General features: G+C 49.8%; 1 long non-coding RNA gene across 1 annotated transcript; it reads right to left on the reverse strand.

Moving 5' to 3' along the window:
* Positions 1-2,548: 2,548 nt before the first annotated feature.
* On the reverse strand, positions 2,549-3,277 carry LOC141041982 (uncharacterized). Its single transcript, XR_012203791.1, has 3 exons — positions 2,976-3,277; positions 2,808-2,865; positions 2,549-2,722 (listed from the first exon to the last, which is right to left on the reverse strand). It is a non-coding gene; the product is annotated as an uncharacterized lncRNA (long non-coding RNA).
* Between the last annotated feature and the right edge of the window lie 21,626 nt (positions 3,278-24,903).

The following is a 24,903-nucleotide window of genomic DNA, read 5'->3' on the forward strand; positions in this document are numbered from 1 at the left end:
GCGCAGCTGCTTCTTCCTGGGGATGGCCTCCGGAGGGCCCTCACTTCTCCTGTCGGGGTCGTCGATTGCTGCAGCATGGAAGAGGCGCTCGAGGGAGCACACCGCATCTCTTTCTTCACATGGGACCGTCATGATTCCGCCGCTTCCTGGCATCTTGAGGACGTTGTAGCCGTGGTGGGTGACGGCCATGAACTTGGCCAGGGTTGGATACCCGAGGATGGCGTTGCACGGAAGACGGATGTGCGCGACGTCGAAGTCGATGAGCTCGGTGCGGCAGTTCCTGCGTTCCCCAAAGGTGACAGGGAGGCGGACCTGCCCAATCGGTGTGGTGGAACCGTCGGTCACCCCTGAGAAAGGCTTGGTAGGCTGAAGTTCCTCGTATGGCACTTGGAGGTTGTCGAAAGTGTCGACGGACATGACATTGAGCCCCGCGCCGCTGTCGATGAGGGTCTTGGTGACATGTACGTTGCTGATGACTGGTGAACAAAGCATTGGGAGGGCGCCAGCGGTGGCTGCGCACTTGAGCTGATCTGCCGAGTTGAAGGTGATGGCGCACTGGGACCACCTGAGCGGACACGTGGCCTCGAGCTTGGGGAGCACCGCGTTCACTTCATGAGCGAACTGTTTGAAGATGCGCTGCGAGGCTGGGGCCTGAGCTCCGCCCAAGATGCAGGCGATAGCACGCGGCTCCTGGAAGCCCCCAGCCCCCTCGTCTTGATGGTGGTCGTCGTTCCTTCTTGCCGGTGGTGGCAGCGGGGGAAGACCGGCGTTGCCCTGAGGACGGTCCTCACGAGGCTGGTCTCTCCAGGCGCACTCGCGAGGATGATCCTGCCAGCGGTCCTCGCGAGGACGGTCGCGCCACTCCTGACGTGGGCCACAGTCGTCCTAGCGTCCGCCACCACGTCCTCCCCCTCGGCCGTAGCCACAGTCGCTGCGCTCGGGGCGTCGACCGAAGCGTCCTTCACGGATGGCTCTGAGCTTTTGGCAGTCACTGGTATTGTGGGTGTTCAGGTTGTGGAAGGCGCAGAATGGCCAGCTGTTCTTGGATGAATCGGGCTGATCTCTGCCCCGCTTGGTGTCGGGCTCCGCTACGAGCACGGCCGCTTCCTTGCGCTTCACGTCCTTGGCCTTGGCCTTCTTCTCCTCTCCGCCCACGGCTGGCAGCTCGAGGAGGGAAAGGCTCCCCTCCTCAGCTCTTGCGCACTTGGTCGCTAGGTTGAACAGCTCCTGAGACATGCAGAACTCCTCGTGGATTGTGAGCTCTTCCTTCATCTTGACATCACGGACGCCATCGGAGAACGCAGAGATGATGGCCTCGTCCGGGACCTTGGGGATCTTGAGGCGAGTGTTGTTGAAGCGCTGGATGTACTTCTGGAGGGTCTCTCCTGGTTGTTGCTTGATGCGGCAAAGGTTGTCCACGGCCGGCGGGCGGTCACGGGTGCCCTGGAAGTTGGCGACGAAGCGGTCGCGCATCTCATCCCAGGAGGAGATCGAGCCGTGCTAAGGTTTAGGAGCCAGGAGCGGGCACCATCTTTGAGAGGCATGGGAAACCAGTTCGCCATGACTTTCTCATCGCCATTGGCCTCTTCGATGCTCAGCTCGTAGAGCTGCAGGAACTCCGCGGGGTCGGCGGTGCCATCGTAGCGAGGGGGCAGATCCGGCTTGAACTTGCCCGGCCAAGCGACGCTACGCAGCACGGGGGTGAAGGCGCGGCAGCCGGCCGTGGTCGCCGGGGCCCGCCTCAGAGGTGGGGCTTGGTCTTGATGAGGTCCACGCGCCGCCACCACAGGTGGCGCGCGGTCTTGACGAGGCGGTGCGGGGAGCGCAGGTGCAGCTCCCCGCGGCCGAGGGATTTCTTGGCAGCTCCTCTCTTCGCGCGCGGGCACCTGGCATGGTGGATCCCGCCGCGGGCACCGGGCATCGGCAATGGCCCGACCTAGATCATCAGCGGGCTCATCTGATGCGTCTTCTTCAGCTTCTTCCCGCATTGCCGGCTCAGCTTCTTCCCCCATTGTTGTATCATCGTATTCAGGGAACCCATGGCCAGGATAGTTGTCGTCGTCCTCTTCTTCTTCATTGTCTTCCATCATAACCCCTCTTTCTCCATGCTTGGTCCAAACATTATAGTGGGGAATGAAACCGGACTTAAACAGGTGGACGTGAATGGTTCTTGACGTAGAGTAATTGTGATCATTCTTACAGACTAAACATGGACAAGGCCTAAAACCATCCACCCGCTTGTTTGCCTCAGCCGCAAGAAGAAAAGTTTGCACGCCATTAATGAACTCGGGAGAGCATCGGTCATCGTACATCCAATGTAGGCTCATCTTCATTACACAACACCGAATAGACCAAATTAATACAAGTTCATACATAAAGTTCATACAAGACTTAAATGCAACAAACAAATAACTCTCTAACTAAAGAATTTAAATGCAACAACAAATGCGATCAAGATCGCAACTAAGGTAACAATTGATCCAACAGCATAATGATACCAAGCCTCACTACCAATGGCATATTTTCTAATCTTTCGAATCTTCAAGCGCATTTTCTCCATATTGATCTTGTGATCATCGACGACATCGGCAACATGCAACTCCAATTCCATCTTCTCCCCCTCAATTCTTTTCAATTTTTCTTTCAAATACTCGTTTTCTCTTTCAACTAAATTTAACCTCTCGACAATAGGGTCGGTTGGAATTTCCGGTTCACAAACCTCCTAGACAAAAATATCTATGTCAACTTGATGGGCATAATTTGTCATAAACACGAAATGCAACAACTAGTTTTAAAAGAGAATATACCACATCCGAATCATAACAAGGACGAGGGCCGACGGGGATGGATATCAAAACCATGGCACTATGTATAACAAACAACGTACGGGTAAGATAATTATACGAGTAACTATATATCCAAATCACACAAACATCAATTTGGTAATGTAAAACATTCATGAACAAGAGGCTCACCACAAGGTGGTGCCGGCGACGGAACGGTGCGGGCGATCGACTGTGGTTACGATGGAGATTTAGAAGGGACTAAGTAAACCACACCTACATATGCAAACTAAGTGTTAGTTTTGACCACAAATTGCATATAAATCAAATACTAGCACATATATTTTCTACCAAATTACTAAACTCATAAATTAATCACTATACAAAGCATTGCAAGAGCTAATCTAGCAATGAGAGATGAAAGGACAAAGTTGCTAACCTTTGTGATCATTTGAATGGATGGGGGCCTTCAAATCTTGACAAATTTTGGGCAAAATGTGTGATGAGCTCGGGAGGAAGAGGGGAAGAACAGAGAGGAGAGGGGAAAGGGGAAGAACAGAGCGAGCTCGGGTGGACGAAGGGCTTATGTAGGACGACCTTTAGCACCGGTTCGTGCCATGAACCGGTACTAAAGGTGCTGGAGGGGCCCCGGACTGACAACATCCTGCCACCACTCACTTTAGTACCGGTCTGTGGCACGAACCGGTGCTAAAGGTTGGCCACGAACCGGAACTAATCAAAGCGGCTGGCTAGCTGTTGGAACCGGCACTAATGCACACATTAGTGCCGGCTCAAAAGCAAACCGGCACTAATGTGCTTGACATTTGACCCTTTTTCTACTAGTGCTTGCTGCTCGTTCCCCGCCGGGCCGGTGGCGGCGTTGGTGGCGGGAGACGGAGAACGACGAGGTGGCCCACCGACGGGAGCCGTCTGAGCAACGCGGGCGGTGAGGGAAGCCCGGCGCTCAGCCCGAGCGCGGCTAGCGTCCGCCATGGAGACGGCGGAGCGACGGATCGACGAAATGGAAGCTACGGCGCACCCCTACCTAGTGCGCCAAATGTCGGATATGGGGTTCCGGCAAAACCCTTAAGGTTCGAACTCTGGGGTGCGCGTGAAGTTCTTTCCCTCCTACCGATCCACGCCCTAGCTCGCTAAGATCTCATTGACGAACTCGACGAACTCGCAACACAGAAAGACACGAGATTTATACTGGTTCGGGCCACCGTTGTGGTGTAATACCCTACTCGAGTGTGTGGTGGTGGATTGCCTCTTGGGCTGATGATGAACAGTACAGGGGGACTCAAGCGGTCAGGATAAAGCGGAAACTCAAGCCGAACACTAGACCGCCCCACCTCGCCGTAAAGGCAAGAATAAAACAGCTCGGGATTGTACATATGACCGTCGACAGGACTTGGACAGCAGAACAGGACACACAAGATCGATCTATGGATCGCGAGGACGTGCCTCGACACGCGACGACGGCTACCTATTCGGACGTGACAAACCTAGCCACGCCCGGACCGAAAACTGCAAACAGACTCCATCGGATGTACGTCGCAGTGTGGCCCAGTATAGAGGCGCCGCACACCCTCTTTGCTTCACAGACGAAGTAATGGAGCATGAATTCCCAGACGGGTTTAAACCCATGAATATCGAATCATACGACGGAACAACGGATCCCGCGGTATGTATCGAGGACTTCCTCCTCCATATCCACATGGCCCGCGGAGATGACCTTCATGCCATCAAATACCTACCACTAAAACTCAAAGGACCAGCTCGGTACTGGTTAAACAGTTATCCGGAAAATTCTATTGGTAGCTGGGAAGATTTGGAAGACGCCTTTCGCAACAACTTCCAAGGAACATATGTCCGGCCACCGGATGCCGATGACTTAAGCCACATTGTCCAGCAGCCCGGGGAGTTAGCCAGGAAGCTCTGGACTAGGTTCTTAGTTAAAAAGAACCAAATCATCGACTGGCCGGATGCGGAAGCCCTTGCGGCCTTCAAACACAGCGTCCGGGATGAATGGCTTGCCCGCCACCTCGGCCAAGAAAGACCTAAATCCATGATAGCCCTTACCGCTCTAACGACCTGCTTTTGCACGGGAGAAGACAGCTGGCTCGCTCGTAGAAGCATCAGCGCCTGCGGCCCGGGCACTTCCGAAATCCGAGAAGGAAATGGCAAGCCACGACGCAGCAAGCACAAAAGTCGCAATGCTAATGAAAGATCACGCGACATAGCGGTCAATGCCGGATTCAGCAGTCCCAAATCCGGTCAACGGAAAAAGCCATTCAAGGCAAATAGAGACGGACCATCCAATCTAGACAGGATATTGGATCGACCCTCCCAGATTCACGGCCACCCCAATAAACTAGCTAACCATACCACCAGAAGTTGTTGGGTCTTCAAGCAGGCCGGCAAGCTCAACGCCGAACACAAGGGGAAGAGGCCGCCCGGTGATAGGGACAACGAAGAGATCCACCAACGAAATACTGGGGATCAGAAGCAATTTCCCCCCAAAGCAAAAACAGTAAACATGGTATACGTGACACACACACCCCTAGAGGTGAGCGCACGAAACACTCCCTCCGTACAGGAGATCATACTACGGCTACCTCAGCCGAACTACACAGCGGCCTTATCACGCCGCATACCACGTCGGCCATCATGCCGCCGGTCTCCATTCAATATGACCGATCAATGTCCATATCGGACTAGGAATTTGGCTTCCGCCGTTCGCCTAATATGCCTTCGAAGTGGGTACCACGCATACATAATTATGCACTTGAAACATCATGGGCACCGGCGGAAGCACAATACGGGTGTGCCTGCAACCCCCCTACTTTTCTAACTGCCCCTTTTCCCTTTTTCTTATCCCCTCCACAGGTAGCTCAAGGGCCGGTCACCCCGAGGACTCTACCAGGGTTCGGGTTCGTACAATCATCCAAGGGTTATTCCTGTCAAGGAATCCCTCAACCGAGGACAGGCAGCGCAGACGTGCGACAGGAGGTCCAAAATAACTTTTTGCAGACCGAGCTCTCTATTCCGAGCCTGTAAAGTGCCTTTTTCCTCAGCCTTCGACCCCTGGCATGTCAAATAGCCAGGGTTGCGGCTTTGTTATCTATATAATAATTGGCATATCACTCAGCTCCCAGTACACATAACCAGTGTCCAGTATCGACTTTTTCCTAATCGATCCGAATTTTTGCTCCTGTGGTTGTTTTACACACACACCTCGGCATAACTCGCCAGGGGCTCGGTATGGGAACAAATGAGTTGCCGGCAAGTCTGAACAGCTTTATAGCGTACTTCGGCGTCGCGAGATTGGCCTTATATGCATCAGCTCTGAATCATGTCTTGGGTCAATAGTTGGGTTGCCCGGCTCCTGTGCTTGCTACCCTACGTTCTGCTCTATCGGCTAGGGTAGTAGAGGGAGAACTACTGCGATTGTGCTTCCGGTTCATCTTGTCAAGCACCTCAGTAGAGAAAGCCGAAAACTGACTGTCATGATGCAGCGAGAGCTGGTCAACCACTCGACGACTTATCGGAATCTTTAGTGGTTCTCTCCGTGTTATACAAAGGATCTTTTTCAGATCATCTGTACAGCGCATCGTACTAAAGACAAGCCGCGTACATACCAGGGGCTATATCGTAGACCCACCATAAAACTCCTATGGCTAAGTGAAAGTGTTAACGCCCTATAGTCTGATTGCCTGGTTCGCCGCATTGTCACCTCCTTCATGGACCAAGACGTTGGGTCAAGAGTGATCAAATGCTTTTCCGAACACCCCCGTATTTCCTATGAGGGGGCTGAAACCGACGACTGGAAAACTTTCAGATTATATAAAAACGGCCGCACAGGAGGAACAAAAAGCTTTCGAGCAAAACATAAAAATAGATTAAATATAAAATTGTCTTTTACAATTCCCTTACACCTCACTCGAATACTATGTCTTTCGAGCATTGAGCCTCTATCAAGCGGGCAGCCTCTAAGACGTCTTCAAAATAATGCTCCGGTGCGTGATGGTCCTTGCCCTTGGGTGGACCCTTCGCGGCAACATCGATGGCCTTCATCTTCCCCCAGTAAGTCTTGACACGGGCAAAGGCCATCCGTGCACCCTCAATGCACGCCGACCGCCTCACAGCGTCGACACGTGGCACCGCATCAACAAGCCGTTGCACCAAGCCGAAGTAGCTATTCGGAACAGGCTCAGTCGGCCACAGCCGGATTATGACGTTCTTCATGGCAGTACCGAATATCCTATGAAGCTCGGCCCATTGGGACATCTGTTCATTCAGCAAAAGAGGGCGCTTTGATGCACCAAATTGTGACCCGAAAAGCTTCTCCGTTGCATACCCCTCTTGCGCTCGGTAAAACTGCGCCGCATCGGAAGAACTCTTCAGCATGTCTAAAAACTCATCCGGAGAACTCCACACTTGGTTAAGCTGAGCATAGTTTGGATCGCCGAACTTAGTCTGTAGCAAAAAGGGCTTACCGTCCGCAATCTCGGCAGCTGGCCGGATCTCCTCACGGGCTGCTCTGGATTCAGACCACGCATCTCTCGCCTCTCGTAAGGCCTGGTCAAGTTCAGCCGTTTTGGCTTCGTTCTCCTTCTCAAGGAATTCACAGCGGCTAGTATCATTTTTCAGTTTGAGGATATTTTCTCCTTGTCTTGGCGCCGAGCAGCTTGTTCGGCCTTTAATTCAGCCGATGCCTTTTCGGCAGCCGCATCACTAAACTGGGCATGCCCCTTGGCCCGGGCCAGCTCCGCCCGAAGAATCTCAATGGCGGCGGCACCATCTGCAGCCATGCATATCCCAGTATGCAATTTTCAGCGTCATGCTTATATTACAAATATGTATGTGTACAGGCTGCTCCGAATACATATCTTGCGACTCATCAAGACGCATATTGATTAACGCAATGTCATCCGCTGCCACATCAAGCTTCCGCTGCAGCTCGGCTACCTCCGTAGTCTGGACAGTCGCCAGGGGGGAAACGGCCTGTGTTCCAATTACATCAGATTGTTACCTGAGCATATCTTTTTGATCCTCCGATCGCCTCCCTTGGGAAGGCAATCCGAGTCTTAGGGGCTACTACCTATACACAGGTGCATTTTTGCAAGTAAAGTATAGTTGAAAATATCACATCACAAACCTCGAAGCCTCTTAGCAGGCTCACGAAGGCTTCAATCAATCCGTTCTTCGCGGACAGAATCTTCTCAACCACCGTACCCATCAAGGTACGTTGTTCCTCTGAGACAGATTTTTTTCGCAGCATATCCCTCAACATATCCGGCGCCGCCGGGTCTCCGGAAGCCGCTGTAGGAGCACGACCATCCTTTGAAGGATCACGTTCACCCGTCTCCAGAATCATCATTGGCTGAAAACCGGATAGTTCACGGCCTTCATGGTGGGCCCCCGAATCCCGGACCACAGGAGGTCCACCTTCGGGTACTGTCTCTTTCATCCCCCGCACCGCTTGTTGATCAAGAAAAACCCTCCAAGATGACACTTTAGAGTCATCCGCCTTATTGGGCGAGGAGGTCGGGGGAGGCATCTCGCTTTCCATCATCTCTGGGAGGAGATCCCCAGAAGAAAAGGATTGCCCCGGAAAACTCTGGGCCGAACTATAAAAATACACAGGCAAGTTACATGTCTCTTCGGTGACCGGAAAGAAACGGGATGCAATCAAGGCACCCCGGATTCACTTACGATTTGGTCGAAGGCTTGTCCTCACGACGGAGTTGTTCAACGGCGTCACCTTCCAATCCCGAGCCGCCCGACGGTGGCATCTTGCCCCTCTTGGCAGGCCGCCCCTCCCAACCTTCGAAGGCGGCCCTTTTCTTCCTGAAGGGATCCTTGCTTCTCCTTCGCCTTTGTCTTCGGGCGAGGAAATGTTGATTTCTCCGGAACAAAGGTCATCCCGGGTCTTCTCACTCTCCGCCTTGCCCTCCCCTACCGATGCCTGGCACAGCGCCGGTACCAGCATCCTTGTTAACAGGGGATCCGCTGAGTCTTCAGGAAGAGGGGCCGGACACCTGATCCGTTCCGCTTTCTTTGTCCAGCCCTGGAAAAAGATGGTTCACCTAGTGTCTTACCACAGGATATCTGATTATGAGGTGTTCGGCGGACGAGTACTTACCGTGGTATCCGGACGATTGCAGTCAAGACCAATATCTTCGGTGGTGTCCGGCCACTGTTTTCGTTTCCCGAAAAATAATTTCCACATTCCCTCGTGCGTAGTGCCGAGGAAGTGCTAAAGAGTCTGTGGCCCTTCTGGATTAAACTCCCACATGCGGAGAGATCGTCGCTGGCACGGCAGGGTCCGGCGGACTAGCATTACCTGAATAATGTTGACAAGATCAATATCCTTCTCAATAAGGCTTCGGGGGGTTGGTCCAACCCCAGTCCAACCCCTTGTTAATCCATGATGCAAGATGAATTGGGGGCTGGATCGGAACGCAGGCGCAGCTGCCCACTTGGAACCACGGGGCTCGGTGACATAGAACCACTCCTGCTGCCATGAGTCGGAAGATTCTGTGAAGGATCCTTTTTGCCAAATAGAGCTGGTAAGCTTGCTCATTGAGGCACCACCACACTCCGCTTGCTCCCCCTCTATCACTTGCGGTTTCACATTGAAGGTCTTGAGCCACAAGCCGAAGTGTGGAGGAGTTTGGAGGAAGGCTTCGCACGTGACGATAAACGACAAGATGAGAAGAACAGAGTTCGGGGCGAGATCATGAAAATCTAGTCCATAATAGAACATGAGCCCCCAGACAAAGGGATTAAGGGCAAACCCTAATCCTCGGAGGAAGTGGGAAATAAACACGACCCTCTCGCCGGATCTGTGGGTGGGGATAACCTGCCCTTCCGTGGGAAGCCGATGGAGGAGTTCTGCGATCAGATATCTTGCCGCCCGAAGCTTCACGATATCCTCCTCTATGATAGAACAAGCCACCCACCGGCCTCGATGGCTGGATCCGGACATGACTGAGGCTTACGGCAATTGAAACCTGGGTGTTGGAACTCGAGGTAGTAAGGGTTGAGGAAGGAGCAAGCATGGAGAAGAAAGACGGGTCTGTATCCCTTTATAAAGGCCGTGAATATCAAACGCCTCCTCCTGGGCCTTAAAGCTTGCCTATTCCCAAGGGGTTGTACCCTAAGAACGGTTAGGTTACCCATGTCTGTGTCGATAAAGAATCCCGTAATAAGAGGACATGATCTTTGCTTGGATAAGACATGCCAATGAGAACCGCGTCTCGGAACGTGGAGCAGCAAGCGAAAAAACGGTTCGAAATAATGACCGGACTGACGTGATGTCATGTTGGGAAAAGTTGCCAGAGTATTGGACTTATAAATTATTATGCCCCCTGTTGAAGTATAAGTTACTTGTGTTGTAGAGCCGAACTCGATCATCCGAAGACCGTCATGAAGCATCCGGAAAGAGGGGAACCCGCCTTGCAATGCCGAATACAAATCTGCGCGCCGGACTCCTCGTCCTTGAAGCCAGGTTCAGGGGCTACTGAGGGAGTCCAGGACTAAGGGGTCTTCGGGCATCCGGCCTATGAGCCCTGGGCCGGACTAATGGGCTGTGAAGATACGAAGGCCGAAGACTGTACCCATGTCCGGATAGGACTCTCCTTGGCGTGGAAGGCAAGCTTGGCGATCAAATATGTAGATTCCTTTCCTTGTAACCGACCTTGTGTAACCCTAGATCCTCCTGGTGTCTATATAAACCAGAGGACTTAGTCCGGAGAGATAGACTCATTACCATAGTCATACAGGCAAGACTTCTAGGGTTTTAGCCATTACGATCTCGTGGTAGATCAACTCTTGTAATACTCATATCCATCAAGATCAATCAAGTAGGAAGTAGGGTATTACCTCCATAGAGGGGGCCCGAACCTGGGTAAACATCGTGTCCCCTGTCTCCTGTTACCATCGACCTTAGACGCACAGTTCAGGACCCCCTACCCGAGATCCACCGGTTTTAACACCGACACTCCGTACCACTGCATTGCCTGATATATTAACTCAAGTACTAGGCACAAACAAACGGTCTCAATTCCGTGATCATCCTGGTGTAGTACTCCTATTAGTACTAGGCAATGCAGTTGATGGGTGACCTTGGGTAGCGGCAACCGAGGGAATTGAACCATGCTCGGCACGGTAGGTAACATTGTCTAGTTACTAAAGCATCCCTCCATTGTTCATCGGTAGTCATTATGGACCGGGGACATGAGGGGAATTTCCCAGGGCTGGAATTCTGGCTGCCAGATATTTTGACTCGAAACGCGGAGGCTCAACTGGTTGGGGTTGGCTAATGTGCGTACCACGCACGCCACCAGAAGGACACGAGCCCGATTTTTTTTGAGGATCAACACGAGCCAAGGTCTGGCTGGTACGCTGTTGGGTCCTACCATTCAAGAATACGAAAGGAATCTTTTAAATTGTCGAACGAATCTATGTGTATTACAATGCCCGTATTTTCCTTGCAAATAGTAATCTCAATGTGGTAATTGATTTATGACGAGTTCTTGAATTAGAGTGAGTTTGTGATATAGTGATCTCAACGTGGATTTCACATTTCATGGTATCCCTAGTAAGTTTTTCATTGCAAATTAAAATTTAAAAGATGAGCGGTATGGTGGTGAGAAAACTTTGTATGTATCAAGCATATGACCACACACACACACACGCAAACAAAAAAACAATCCAATAAGTATAGTGCATCTATTTTTCCAAACCATGCATGTATGACACGAATTCAAAAATACTCCTTCCTTTCCTAAATATTAGTCTTTCAAGTATTTCAACAAGTGACTACATATGGAGCAAAATGAGTGAATCTACACTCTAAAATATGTCTATATACGTCTGTATGTGGCAGTCCATTTGAAATCTCTAAAAAGACTATTTAGGAACGAAGGGAGTAAAATGTAAGACATGCATGGTCCTCAATTCAATATTTAAAATGAACAGGAAACTGAAACATGAATATTAAGTCTAGTACTACAGTACATGCAAATGTTGTGTTTAGGCGGAGCTATGTAGATTGTCGGGGGTTAACCCCTCGACCTTAGGTAAAATTGTGAAGCTATGTTTAGGATTGTTTAGATTATATTTGTCCCCACCCTCCCAAACACCGATTGGTTCTGCACCCCTCCACCCAGGGATAATATCATGTGCCCCCACACCTTAGATGTTATATGCTAATACGAGTTGCCTGGAGCTTGTAGATCTGAGATATAGCAGCTCATAGGATGTCTTAATATTTTTACAGGAAACCTTGATGAGTTTGAGAATTGCGCACAATTTGTACAAAAACTACTCAGATGCCCTTAGATCCCATATCCAACGACCTCGAAGCTCGTATCACCGTAGCATGTAAGATGAAGGAGGACATCATATTCTCCTGTATGTAAGAATATCATGTTCTACCATACCTTAGATGCTTTGGTGATACAAGCTCTTCGAAGCCATTGGATTTGTGACCCAACAACTCCTCGGTGGTTCGAATATTTTTTTTGCAGAAAAGCCCCCAAAGAGTTCGGCCACTGCTTACAAGCACAAAGACTGCATAGATGCCATTGGATCTCAGATCAAACGACCTCGAAGCTCGTATCACCGTACCATCCAAGCGGCGAGAGCACCTGATGTTTTCTTGCACGGGAGAATATGAGGTGCTCCCGCACCATAGATTCTATGGTGATACGAGTTCATGGAGATCTAACGGCTCATAGATCATACAACCTAGATGCTCGTATCACCGTAGCGGCTGATTAAGATACGGGGAGCACCTAATATGAGCAATGAGTAGCCATTGGATCCAAGATGCAGCGGCACACACGAGGCCTAAATGTTTTATTTGTAAAAAAACTTGGAGAGTTTGGAAATTGTGCATAATTAGAAAGACTACTCCCAAGCCATTGGATCTCAGTTCCAAGAATGTAAAAACTCGTATCACCATAGCATCTAAGCGGCGGGGTGGATGTGATATTCTATGCCGCTGTGATTGTTGTTCGTAAACTTGCAAAATACGTGTAACTCGTGCCGTTACTTGTCTAACCGCGCAAAGTGTTTGTTCAAAAATACCATCCTACACTGAAATATCAGAACAACACACTAGGGTCCCACTTGTCATTGATCAAATTTGGACCTAAAACTATCAAATCTGAAAGACGAGATTCGAACTGGCAACCTGGACTACAAAGCGTAAGTCGATAGCCTGAAACAACAATGGTTGTTGGCTTTGTCCCATAACTTTATTTTATACATTACTACGTTGAGTAGAGTAGAGGGAGTGGCTGGTCAACACGTGCATGACCATTGGCTCACTTACTAGTGGGTCCCAGGTCTGCGACCTCTCTCTCTTCTCCATCGTCTAACCTTTAGACGCACGGGCACACACGAAGAGCGGCGCTAGCTTACCGTGGTGTTATTATAACTAAAAAAAGCTTGGAAAATAGAAGAATCGCCTAGAACAAGAGACGTTGTGGCTGGTCGAGACGGAGCTAACCACACCTACCCTCCGTGCCACGTTAGCATGATGAAGCTGTGTGGCTAGTGGGGTGTTTTTGACCGACTGGCTGGGTCCCGAGGTTGAACCATAAGTAGTACGTCTGATACAGTATAATTTTACACCCACATTTTTCCTCCGTGCCGAGACATGGCACACCCTACCGCGCGGTTTCGGGGTCCTCCCGGGTGGTGCACGCATATATTCTTCCTTGCCGAGACATGGGACGCCCTACCGCTTGTTTTTTGGGTCCTCCTCAGTCGTAGCGCCGAAGCAACTAAATGAGTCGTCAAATCACAAAATACCACCTTTCCCGCCGAGTACATCAGTGAAGCACGGTGGCTAGCTAGTTGGGCAAGTGCGACCGATTAGCTAGGCCGCCGCCACATTTGTTTTTTCACCCTTTTTTTATCCCCTTGCCGGCAGATAAATTTAAATATCCACCGCGGTGTTGCTCTGGTCTTTGGGTGCTGCAGGCGCGGCGGGATTTTTTATTTTTTGATTGACGGGAGCAGGCGAGGCAGGATTTTTAATTTTTTGTTTGACGGGAGCAGGCGCGGCAGCAATTAGTCACGATGATTCCGCCTGTAAAATCCACTGCTCGCTGATGTGAAAAGTTGTCGACTGGTGTTTCCCCATGGTGAAAACCAAAACCTTCACCCCACTCCTCGGCTGGCTCCCTCCGCCTTCCCGTAGATTGCATTGCCTTTCTGCCGTTTCGCCCCCTTTGCTTCCTCTCCCCATTGCTTCGACATGGTGCCATGGCGGCGCAGCAGATCACGGAGTCTAAGGTGAGGCGCCTGACACAGGAGCTCCAAGCCAAGGATGCGGAGCTCAGGGCCAAGGACGTGGAGCTCCGTGAGCTCAAGGAGGAGAGGAGTGCCATGCTCCTCCGTTATGTGCGGGAGTTCACGGAGCTTCAAAAGCGGCAGGCGTCCACCACAAACATGCTAGAGGCGTCGGCGGCATTGCTGCAGAAAGCGAGAGATACGATAGGCCGTCAGGGGAGCCGGCTGGAGCATGAGCGGGCCGATCGTGACGAGGTCCAGGATCGCCGCAGCCGCTTGGTGGACCAAGTTGCCACGCACATGTTGCGGCTGCACGATGCCTACCGTCGTGCCGGCACGACCATGCTGGCCTTCGGGCTAAACCCGTTCGACCACCCCGTCGACTTCAATGAGCTGCGGCTTCCTGACCTGGTCTCCTTCTTCACCTATATCTCCAAGGAGCTAAGCCGTCCCCGTGCGATGGTGGGGGCAGAGCTGGACAAGGAGGGGTTGTGGGCTGCCGTTGCCGTTGCCGGGCGAATCCTCTCAGGGCTCCATCACCGGAATCCATTCGTGACATTGGACGCCGTCTTTGACGAGCTGGCTCCTGTCGACCGGGAGCGGGCTCTGCGGGCGGTTGCACCCTGCATCACCAACGTCATGTGCCTCGAGAAGCAGAGGGACTTCGGTGGTGTTTAGGCATCCTATGCATGGGCATGTCCATGTCTCGGTGCAACATGACCGTTGGATCAAACTCAGACGGTGCAGATCGGTCAGTGTAGCACAAAGCGTGTGGGTGTGTTTGGTTGCATTCTCATCTCAATATAGTTGTTCCCTCTTTGTGTATTTGTGTTAACCTACTAGTGTGGACTCATGCACCCTTCATGCACTCTACCAAACACACAAAAGTGGGTCGAGAAGGGAACTTTTGCTCCAATCCCGTGCACCCTTCATACACCCTGCCTAAGACTGATTCGTGCTTCATATGGTTCATGTTTTGTGGAGTACTGTGGCACCATACTCTCCATGCATTGTAGACCTTGTTCTGTTAACATTGATCTCACCGTTCATTCTCGACCGGACAGTCGAAAAAGCAGTACTATGTTACATTACTGTTCATATAGTTGACATGCGCACAACATCATTTGTTATCGTCATATGTTACTACACTAGCAACAAGATTATGTAGTACTGACGTATGAACCACTGCACATGCCTAGTAGTAGGCGCACTGTGTATGTTCAAGTGGCTGCCGTGTTTCGCACCCCTCCGTCGTAAGAGTGGAAACGTTTGATGTAATCATTTTTTTCTTCAGAAAAACAGTGGACACCCTATACCGTGCGGATCCTCCTCGACAGTCGTCGGGAACCTTGCTACTTACTTTCGCCGATGTGTGGGACAGCCAGCATCGGGGTCCACCAGCCATGCACTAAATTACTCCGTACTAGAGTGCCCAACTGTGCAGTAGACTACCCCGATCGAAGCGTCGCAGTAATGCCCAATGAGCCATCAAATCACAAAACCCCCTCCTTTCCAGCAGTAAGTTGGACGGACGAAGCAACCATCATTTCACTCTTCTCTCTCAGCTTGCTCTCTTGAAGAAAACCCCCACTCGCTTCTCCCTCATCTTGTTCCTCATTTCTTCAAGAAAACCCCGACCTGCTTCTGCCATTGTTCTTCTCTCCCAAAGAAGGAAAGGTGAGCGCATCAATGGTGTTGATTCTGGCCAAGGCCCGGTCTTGCAACCCAGAGACTGACCCTATAACTCCCTCTCTGTTCTTCTTTTGGGTTTGTGATTATGGTTTCCTTTCTTTTATTTCTATTTGACAGTTTCTTGATGGACGTTGGAGCACCGGCTGAAGTGATGTCTATGGCTCTGGCCAAAACCGTCGAGGCTCATGGTACGAAGAAGCGCAAGCACCCTACCGAAACTACCGCAGACAAGCTCAAAGCCATCGCCCTATCCAAGCCCCCCTCTCCGGGATCCCTCATTAAGCAAGTCCAGGTAATATCTCTTCTGGACGATCTTTTTCTCGATCTTGATCGTGTTTTTTCATCTAACACGCAGTACTAGTACTAGTAGTACAACTTTCTGGGTGATCTTGCATGTGATTTTGTGCCAAATGACGGTTCTAAATTCCTCTTTTGACCGAAACATGCGAGAGGTTGACACTGATTTCTTATAGATTACTTTCAACTACTTTATGAACATCAATGCTACCTTTGAAGAGGGTATATTTGCCTGAGTAACTTGTGTTATAGATATTGCAAGTAATCCCTCTGCTCTCATGCCTTTGAAGACATGTTCTAGTGTCTTTGTTCACTCATTTCTATGCGTATATGTAGTCATATATGGAGTAAAATATCAAAAATCATCTTATATTTCTGAACGAAGGTAGTAATAAAATATCTAGTTTCTGTTTGAATTAGAACCAGGTCCGCGGTGGAGATGAAGTTCTCAAAGTCATGTCGTGTGAACTGGAAGACCTGAGGATGAGTTCTACTGCTAAACTATCCAGCTGATGTGTCCTTGTCGCCACGTGTCCTGAACTAGTGTTTTCCTGTAGCATTGTTGTCAGGCGTGTTCGCGAGGCTGTACTTGACCACAACAATTTCCTGGATGTTCCTTCGATTACAAAGGGTGTGGTTCTTGTAAAGCTTCCCGACAAATCTGATGTGGCATGTCTTCATCGTCATGTTTATGAGTGGAAAGACCACTCTATTAGGTTCTCCAAGGTTGACGAGATGGTGATGGTTGCAGGTAGACATCTCTCACGAAGTCCATGGCCTAGTCAGTTATGCGGGGTTCATCCCATAGGTCGGTGGCAAGAAATAGTTTGCAGAGTTTAATTAGTGCAACTTTGCTTGTGTGTAGTAAGTAGTATTGTTCAGTACTTGATTTGTGTTTGTGAACCCTGTATTGTTTGGTACTGTCGCTTTTGGTGTGTGGGGAGTCCTGAGAACAGTCTATGTTAATGTCTGTCCACTCAATTCAGTATGTATATTTTGAAGTATCCAGATCATCTTTTTTGTGAGGACAGATTATCAATTATGGTTACAATCCAATATTTGTATGCATTGCAGGGTTTATCGCACCCACCAGGATTTCCAGTCCCATGGATGTTCGGTCCATACGATTTGTCATGACCTTTGGACTGTCCTTCTTGTGAGAGTAGGTGGGGGCCCTGCATGCCACGCATAGTTGGACGATCAATCTTCTGTTTAGTACTTCAACATAGTGATTTCCTGGTAAGGATTCACTCGTGTCACATCAAGTAAATCTTATTGATTTACTGTATAGATCTTATTGATTTAATGTCATGTTTTCTTTCTTTTGCTGCAATTTTACGATGCAGGTTTTGCCATGTGACATTATCACAAAATAAACCGTTTGGTTTTCTCTACAATGGCTATTTTTGCAGGTTTCACTTCTTATGTCATGTCAGTAACGAAGGCAGTGTCCATCACTTATATTACTGGAAAAAAATGGATCATTCTGTTGTCTGAGTACAAGCTGTATCCCTATGATGAACTGCAGTTTGGTTTAACAAACACGCCACAATTAGTCCTTCTCGCATTTAAAAAAATGAAGAAAAAGACTGGATCATGGTCACGGAGCCTAGTCAAGTTAGAAAGCTGATCATAGCAGACCAGACACGATCACCACTGTCTCGCACATCGGTACCACCTTCAGCAACGGATTGAGCATCGGCAGGTTCTCTAGCACTGACAGCGGCAACAACTTAGTCTGATGCAGCTGAGGATTGGGCACCGACCGTGTCAGCGGATCAGGCTGATCTACCGGACGATCAGGCATCGACACCGGCACCTGCTCCGACACCGGCACCAGCTCTACAAGGAGCACCATCTCTGGCAACAGCAGCGGCACTACCAGTCGCACCGGCACGGGCACCAGCAACGGCTTCGGCACCTACACCAACACTTGCACTTCAATCTGCTCCGACCCGTGCAGTGGCAACGGAACCAGCAGTTGCACCGGCAATAGACTGGGCTGCAGTTCACACTTCATATACCAAAGTCCTTACAAAAACCGACATGTCCACCTTCTTGGTAAGCATTGGCCTCCCAAGTGCTTCGTTCTTTTTTCTTTCCAAGTTGTTTCACATGATTCACTGTGTTGATCTAACTGTTTGTGTATGTCTTCTTGTTTGCAAACAGAGAATTCTTAGAGCAACGAGGGAGTCGTTCAACAATCCGGGCGACCGTGGCCAAGTTTCTCTTACCATGTGCAGCCTTGCTGTGAATGAACCTGCTCAATATACCATAAGTACAAAGGATGGTCGCATGATGTTTGATGCTAAAGGATGGTCAAGGTTCAAATCTAAATCATATCTTGCGGTAGGGGATGATGTCAAAATCGAACTTTCTCGGCAAGGAGAGCAGGTCCAAATCAACATTGAAATTCTTCAGTAGCAGCACGCAACTGCCGAACTGATCTATCCTCCGAGAGATTTTGATGTAATAATTTGGCATGGTGAAACAAGTGTCCTGTGTGTATAAGTAGTACGACAGTATCATTTATCACATGGTATATCGTTGATAGGATTGCAACTCTGACTGCTTGTTAGGAACTGTCGTTCGATTTCATTCTAACAGCTGTCGTGCTTTATTCAATTTTGTGTATTCGCCTAGCGACAGCATCTAAAACCAGCGTCGTACCGATCACTTGCAATATGAAAAGCGCTGAGGTAGAACACATGGCCCCCCAAACATGCAGGCCCACCGGCCTGTGGCCCAAAGTCCAGAACCGTGAGCCTGTCTGAGTATTATATTCTCAGCTGAACCCCCATAATGCCCGTGCGTTACACGTAACATCAAGATGCATTTGTATGAGTACTTTATCTCATGAGATAAAAGGATGAACGAGGAAAGGCCTTATTTGCAAATGTGGAGAGGTGTGCGGGTACCTCTTTGCAAAATTGCCATAGTTTCCTTCCTATCCGTCAGATGTAAATCGGACGACCTATATTGCAGGATGGCAGGCACACCATCATCACCAACTCGTCTATACTGTGTTAAAAAACTCAGTTTTTTATAATTATATATGTTATATATATTCCCCTTGATTTTTCTTATGTATTGTTGTCATATAAAAGATTTTTATATTTCTTTATAGAGGGAGTATCTCTCTGTCAAAAATATATTTATGTGTAACTAGTCACTCCTGTCTTTCTACTTCCTTTCACTGATATGTGGGGCATCCGGCAACGGGGTCCGCGTGCCATATGCACCAAATTAGAGTGCACAATTGCACGGTAGACACACCCCGGTCGTAGCGCCGCAGTAATGCCCAACGAGGTGTCAAATCACAAAAAACCCCACCTTTCTAGCTTTAGCAGTAAGCTGGACGTACGAAGCGGCAATATTTCAGTGGGCCTGAATCCCCTTCTCCATCGTCTGCTTGTTCAAAGAAAACCCCATCTCGGCGAGTGCATAGGGTTTTCTCATGGAGAACCTAGTACGAATTCTTCATCCATCCCCGATAAATCCAAGTCCCTTGGTCGCGGGTAATCCTAGGATGGCAGCCGCCGCCGTTGATGCATTTTTCTTCCTATTGAATCTAGTGTGTTTCATTTGCAGTGCCCAAAGTGCGAGGACCCTACAGGTTTCTGCGCCCTCGGCGAGAGGCCACAGTTGTTCCTTCTCATCCTAACACAGGATTTTAAAACATGCACAATATGTTCCTAGAATCCTCTTTTCTATCCGGGAGGGTGGGGTTTTTTGAACATGTTGTCGACTAATTTGGAAATTTGGATTGCTATATTTGGATAAAAGGTACTAGTACTATGGTCAACACTGACGTGAAGGAGGAAATTATTTCTAGATTTGGATAGGGAATACATTGTGTTCTCATATTATTTTTCCTGCAATTCATTCCTTGCTCTGCCAGAACACATGTACTCAAGATGCTCGGCCTTGCCATAACTGAATACACCAGTTTAATGGTCACAGTGAAGACAATCCATGGATATAAGTTCCGAGTTGGGTTCATGAACCAAGAAGATCGCTGCTTTTTTATGGCCGAACATGGATATACTTTCTCAAGTGTTACGGACTGAAAGTTGGCGCACGAATGTTGATGGAAATAGCAGAACCTAGTCTCATCTTCACTGCAATCTTCCACCCCGACGTTGTTCCAATTTTTCATCCATGTTAGTTTTGTATCTGGTTCTTGCTTGTTGCCTTGATTACTTCTTAATCCACCTATTCTATCTAACTAATCACAATTTAACTTTAGAAGTAGCAATGAATCTCTCACAAAGATGCTACTTCTAACTAATATTTTCTTATAATTGGTGGCACGTGCAGGTTTTTTCAGAGTTAAGCAGGCTACTCATTTGTTATTCTGTAAGAACTCGGCTGTTAATGATGGCACTGAAGTTGACTGGAACAACATCCACAAGTTCCTACACTTTATTGATCGTCTTGAGGTCCTTGTGGGGCGTTTCAATCGTGGAAGGCCACGTGGGATATGTGTGCCACTGCTGCACTAGTTGAACAGGTCCGACTGTGTCGAGAAACTTATGGTACGAGCTGTTTTCTGCTATATATGTTGTTCATAAACTCTTGCTTATACACAGTTTTACAGCTGTGATCTTCTTGAAACAGAAACTGCCTAGTTCTATTGTTCCTATACAGATGCCTAACCATGGTCGGGTCAGACTTGCGCTTGGTCACAACATGATGTTTATGTCGACCTACTCCATTCCCCTTGGAGGTGAAAAGACACTTATTGATGGGTGGTCTCAAATAATGAAGGCCCGTCCATCTTGGAGAATAGGACAGAAGATTATGTTCCTGCTTTTCCATGGCTCTAAAGCGCATATACTGTTTATTGACCACATTGCGAGATGAAGCCGCTTTCAGAAGGTTGTGGATGCGCGGGGTTGCACCTGGGCCTTGCCCTGGGGCTTGGCGGCCTCACCCTTGGTTAACTGTAGGCAAAGTAGCATTGTTTGAGGCGTGTTTTGTACGGTTGAACCTGTATAAGTACTCATACTGCTTTCAGCTATGGTTGTTAAGTGCCCCTGCTGGTTTCAGTTAAGGTTGTTAAGTACTCCTACTGCTTTTGGAGTCTGTCGTGTTTCTTCAGTCCTGTCTTCCTCCAACCGCCAAAACCAAACCAGCGCCGGCGGGGCCGCCTGCTTCCGCCTCCCATGGCTGGCTGCGCCTCAGCGCACGCATCACCGCCCCACTGTCTCCTAAATCGTTAACGCCGATGTCCGAGGCCTCGCCATAATCCTCCGCGCGCTTTTGGTGTGCTCGCCGTGGCGCCGCCCTCTCGCGTTGTCAACATGGCCAACAAACAACAGGAATCGGCAGAGGACTGTACTTGGAGAGGATAACAGTAGGGGCCCACCATGTCCATGGCCGGATGCAAGGAAGTTCCTCATTTTTTGTTATATACACTCCATTGTCAGCGTATGGAAAAAGAAAATGCTTCCTCCTAGTGGTTTCCTGACATCTGGGACCCACGACATTGTCAGCGTATATAGTCAATAGACAAGAGAACAACACAAGATCGGCTGACACCTGGGACGTAGCTCCTCGAGCAGTATTTTTTTTGTTATTGTTGAGACGGAGCAGGGTTTCAACTGGGTTGTGGCCCATCTAGCCCAGCCTTATATCTTATGTTCACCGTATGACCAACCCAGCATTTTTTTCTTTGTGAAAATGAGTCCAGTTTTTTTTAAGAATACCCAATCCAGGACTACTTATTTTTCTACGCCCTGATGGGCTACAACTCTTTCAAGACGCCTGCAAATCTTGAAAGTAATATGAAATGGGTTGTAAATATAAAAACAGATGACAAATTGGCAATTACTTTATAACTTCTGAATTTTTTCACATTTTCAGATTCCTATTTCACCCGGCTTTAACCTAATTTAAATATATCTTCAAGGTACTTTAAATCTGGCTCGACATTTCGGTATTAAAAATAGTTTGGAACCCACAGAAATATGCGAAATTTCGTTTAAATTTTTAACCCTTGCCCTAGCCAACAAAAAAACGGACTGCAATAAATTGCATAAGAAGTCGCAATGAGCTATATATAAATTATTAAAAAAGTAGGGAATGGTCTAACTTGTGGGCCTATTAAGTTGACGCGTATGCAAGATTTTTTTTACTTATTATATATGTCAACAAACGATTCTAGCAGACGTAACCGTTGGATGTCAATCCAACGGCCGTCGTGTTTCTTCAATCTCTGATCTTCTTGCTCCAGCCACCAAATTCAGCGCCGGCGGGACCGCCTGCTCCCGCCTCCCGTGGCCGGCTGTGCTGCCGCGCACACCTCACCGCCCTACTACTCCCACCCCTGGCCAGGCCATCCCTCTACTCACCCACATCCCTCCACTGTTGTGGCTTCGCCGCCTCCGGGTCATTCCCTTCCTGGATGTCGCCGTCGTCCATCGCGCTAGTGTTCTCAGCACGGCATGGTCAACGTTGTCAACAAACGACAACACCGAAAGAGGGATGTACATGGAGAGGCTGACAGTTGGGACCCACATGGTCCATGGACGCACGCAAGCAAGTACGTCCTTATTACGCAAAAAAGAATGAATACTCCCGCTGACAGCTCGGACCCACCAGCTATATCTTCGCATGCAAGGAAGTGCCTCCTTATTACGCACAAAAAAATGAATACTCCCCCTAATAGCTGGGACCCACCATAGCGGGAGGCTGACTTGTGGGCCTACTAAGTTGATGCGGACGGAGGGCTTTGTCAACTTAGTCAACAAACGATTCTATCACCAGTGACCGTTGGATTGTTAACATCCAATGGTACTCCTGCTTCTTCAACCTCAATTTTCTTACTCCAGCCGTCCAAACCACCGCCTGCTCTTGCCTCCCGTGGTCGGCTGTGCTACCGCGGAAGCCTCACCGCCCCTACTACTCCCACCGCTGGCCAGGCCCTGCAGCGACGGCAGCCTCACACAAGGCCGAACCAGTGAACCCTCGTACTCCTGTCCGCGTGGGCATCCACTGCCGCGTCTTCCCCGGCTCCGTGTCATCCCCTTCCTAGGCCTCGCCGTCGTCCACCTCCTTGGTGCTCTCGGCGCGACGTGGTCAATGTGGTCAAGGACCGACTTCCATCGGAAGAGTACTGTACGTGGAGAGGCTGACAGCTGGGTCCACGGCCGCAGCAAGGAAGTGCCTCCTTATTACGTGCAAAATAATGATTCCTCCACCTGACAGCAGGGACCCACCGGACATGCCACCGTATTTCGTGAAAAAAAAACGTTTCCCCCAGACTGGTGGGACCCACCAGCTACATATTCGCACACAAGGAAGTGCGTCCATATTACGGGCCAAAACTAATGATTCGCCCCCTGACTGCTGGGACCCACCAGCTACATCTTCGCACGCAAGTGCCTGACGGTCGGGACCCACCTGGTCGAAGCGTACGTAGCGTTGTCATTTTGGTCGCAAACGTGTACGTACATACGACCGATTTGTCTGCAGGCTGCAGCGATGAACCGTGGCCGTGTAAGGAAGGGCACGTGTCGTAGTAGAGGCGCGCACATAGCATGTCACGCAGTCCTGTTAATATCGTGTACACGTACGTACAACGGCCAGGGTGCAAGAAAGTAAATACGGCCACATACGTACATACGGGCGGGGTCTCGGACGCCTACTCGCGCATACGTACGGCCAGGGCTCGTGTACATGGCTGGATCAGAACGGAGAAACTGCATCATCGTCGTGTTCATCGGGAGCCAACCGGCTTGGATGGTACAACCGATCGAAACGAGGCCTGGCGTACCGCAGAACGGAGGAAACGGCCTCGTGTTCAACCGGCCACGGTCGAAACGGGATCTTGTTCATCGGGAGGGGTCTGGCGTACCACAAAACAGAGGAAACGGACTTCTCTTGGACCTCCTACGGTCGAAATGGGGTCTTGTTGATCGGGAGGGGTGTGGCGTACCGCAAAACGGAGGAAACGGACTTGTGTTGGACCGCTGCGGTCGAAATGGGGGTCCTGTTCATCGGGAGGGGTGTGGCGTACCGCAAAATGGGACTCCACGGGATACTGTTCATGTCCACTGCCGACCTCCTCCAGCCTCCACGGGCCACTGTTCATCCACCGTCAACCTCCTCCAGCCTCCACCTGCGACTGTTCATCCACGGGCTCCTGTTCATCCAGCCTCCACCGCTCCTCCACCGGCTACTATCCAACCACCCTCTCCACGGGGTCCTGTTCAACCACCCCTCCACGGGCTACTATTCATCCAGCTCTCCACCGGCTACTGTTCAACCAGCCCTCCACGGGGTCCTGTCCATCCAACCCTCCACGGGGTCCTGTTCATCCACCCCCCCCACCGGGAACTGTTCATCCACCCCCCCAACAACGCTCACTGTTCATCAGGCAGCAGGTTCGATCGTCTTTAGTTAGCAGCAATAGCGAACGAATCGCTCGATCGGGTTCAGTAATGCGTAGCCTGCAGTGCTATCGCTCGGGTTCAGTAGGCGAACGCCTTGCTCGAGCTCAGTTAGAGCCCAACACCTCACACCCACGCGCATACGTGTACGAGAGAAACGCGCATCGCTCGGCCCCCGACCACCCACCCTAACCGGGAACTCCCCGATATTTTCCTCGCCCTCGCTTCTACCACGGTTTTTCCGTCATGGACGGCCCAAAGAATGTCATGCAGCTGCGTCTCCGGCCCGCCCAAGACGAAAAGCCCATTTTCTGTCATGATTCTTTGTCATAGAAGTACGAGCCCACCACATCTATGATGATCCGGGTTTTGTCACAATTATCGTCATAGAAGTGTCATAAGCATGACAGGAAAAATTTCGT

Source organism: Aegilops tauschii, chromosome 2 (assembly GCF_002575655.3).
Source record: "Aegilops tauschii subsp. strangulata cultivar AL8/78 chromosome 2, Aet v6.0, whole genome shotgun sequence".
NCBI lineage: Eukaryota > Viridiplantae > Streptophyta > Magnoliopsida > Poales > Poaceae > Aegilops > Aegilops tauschii.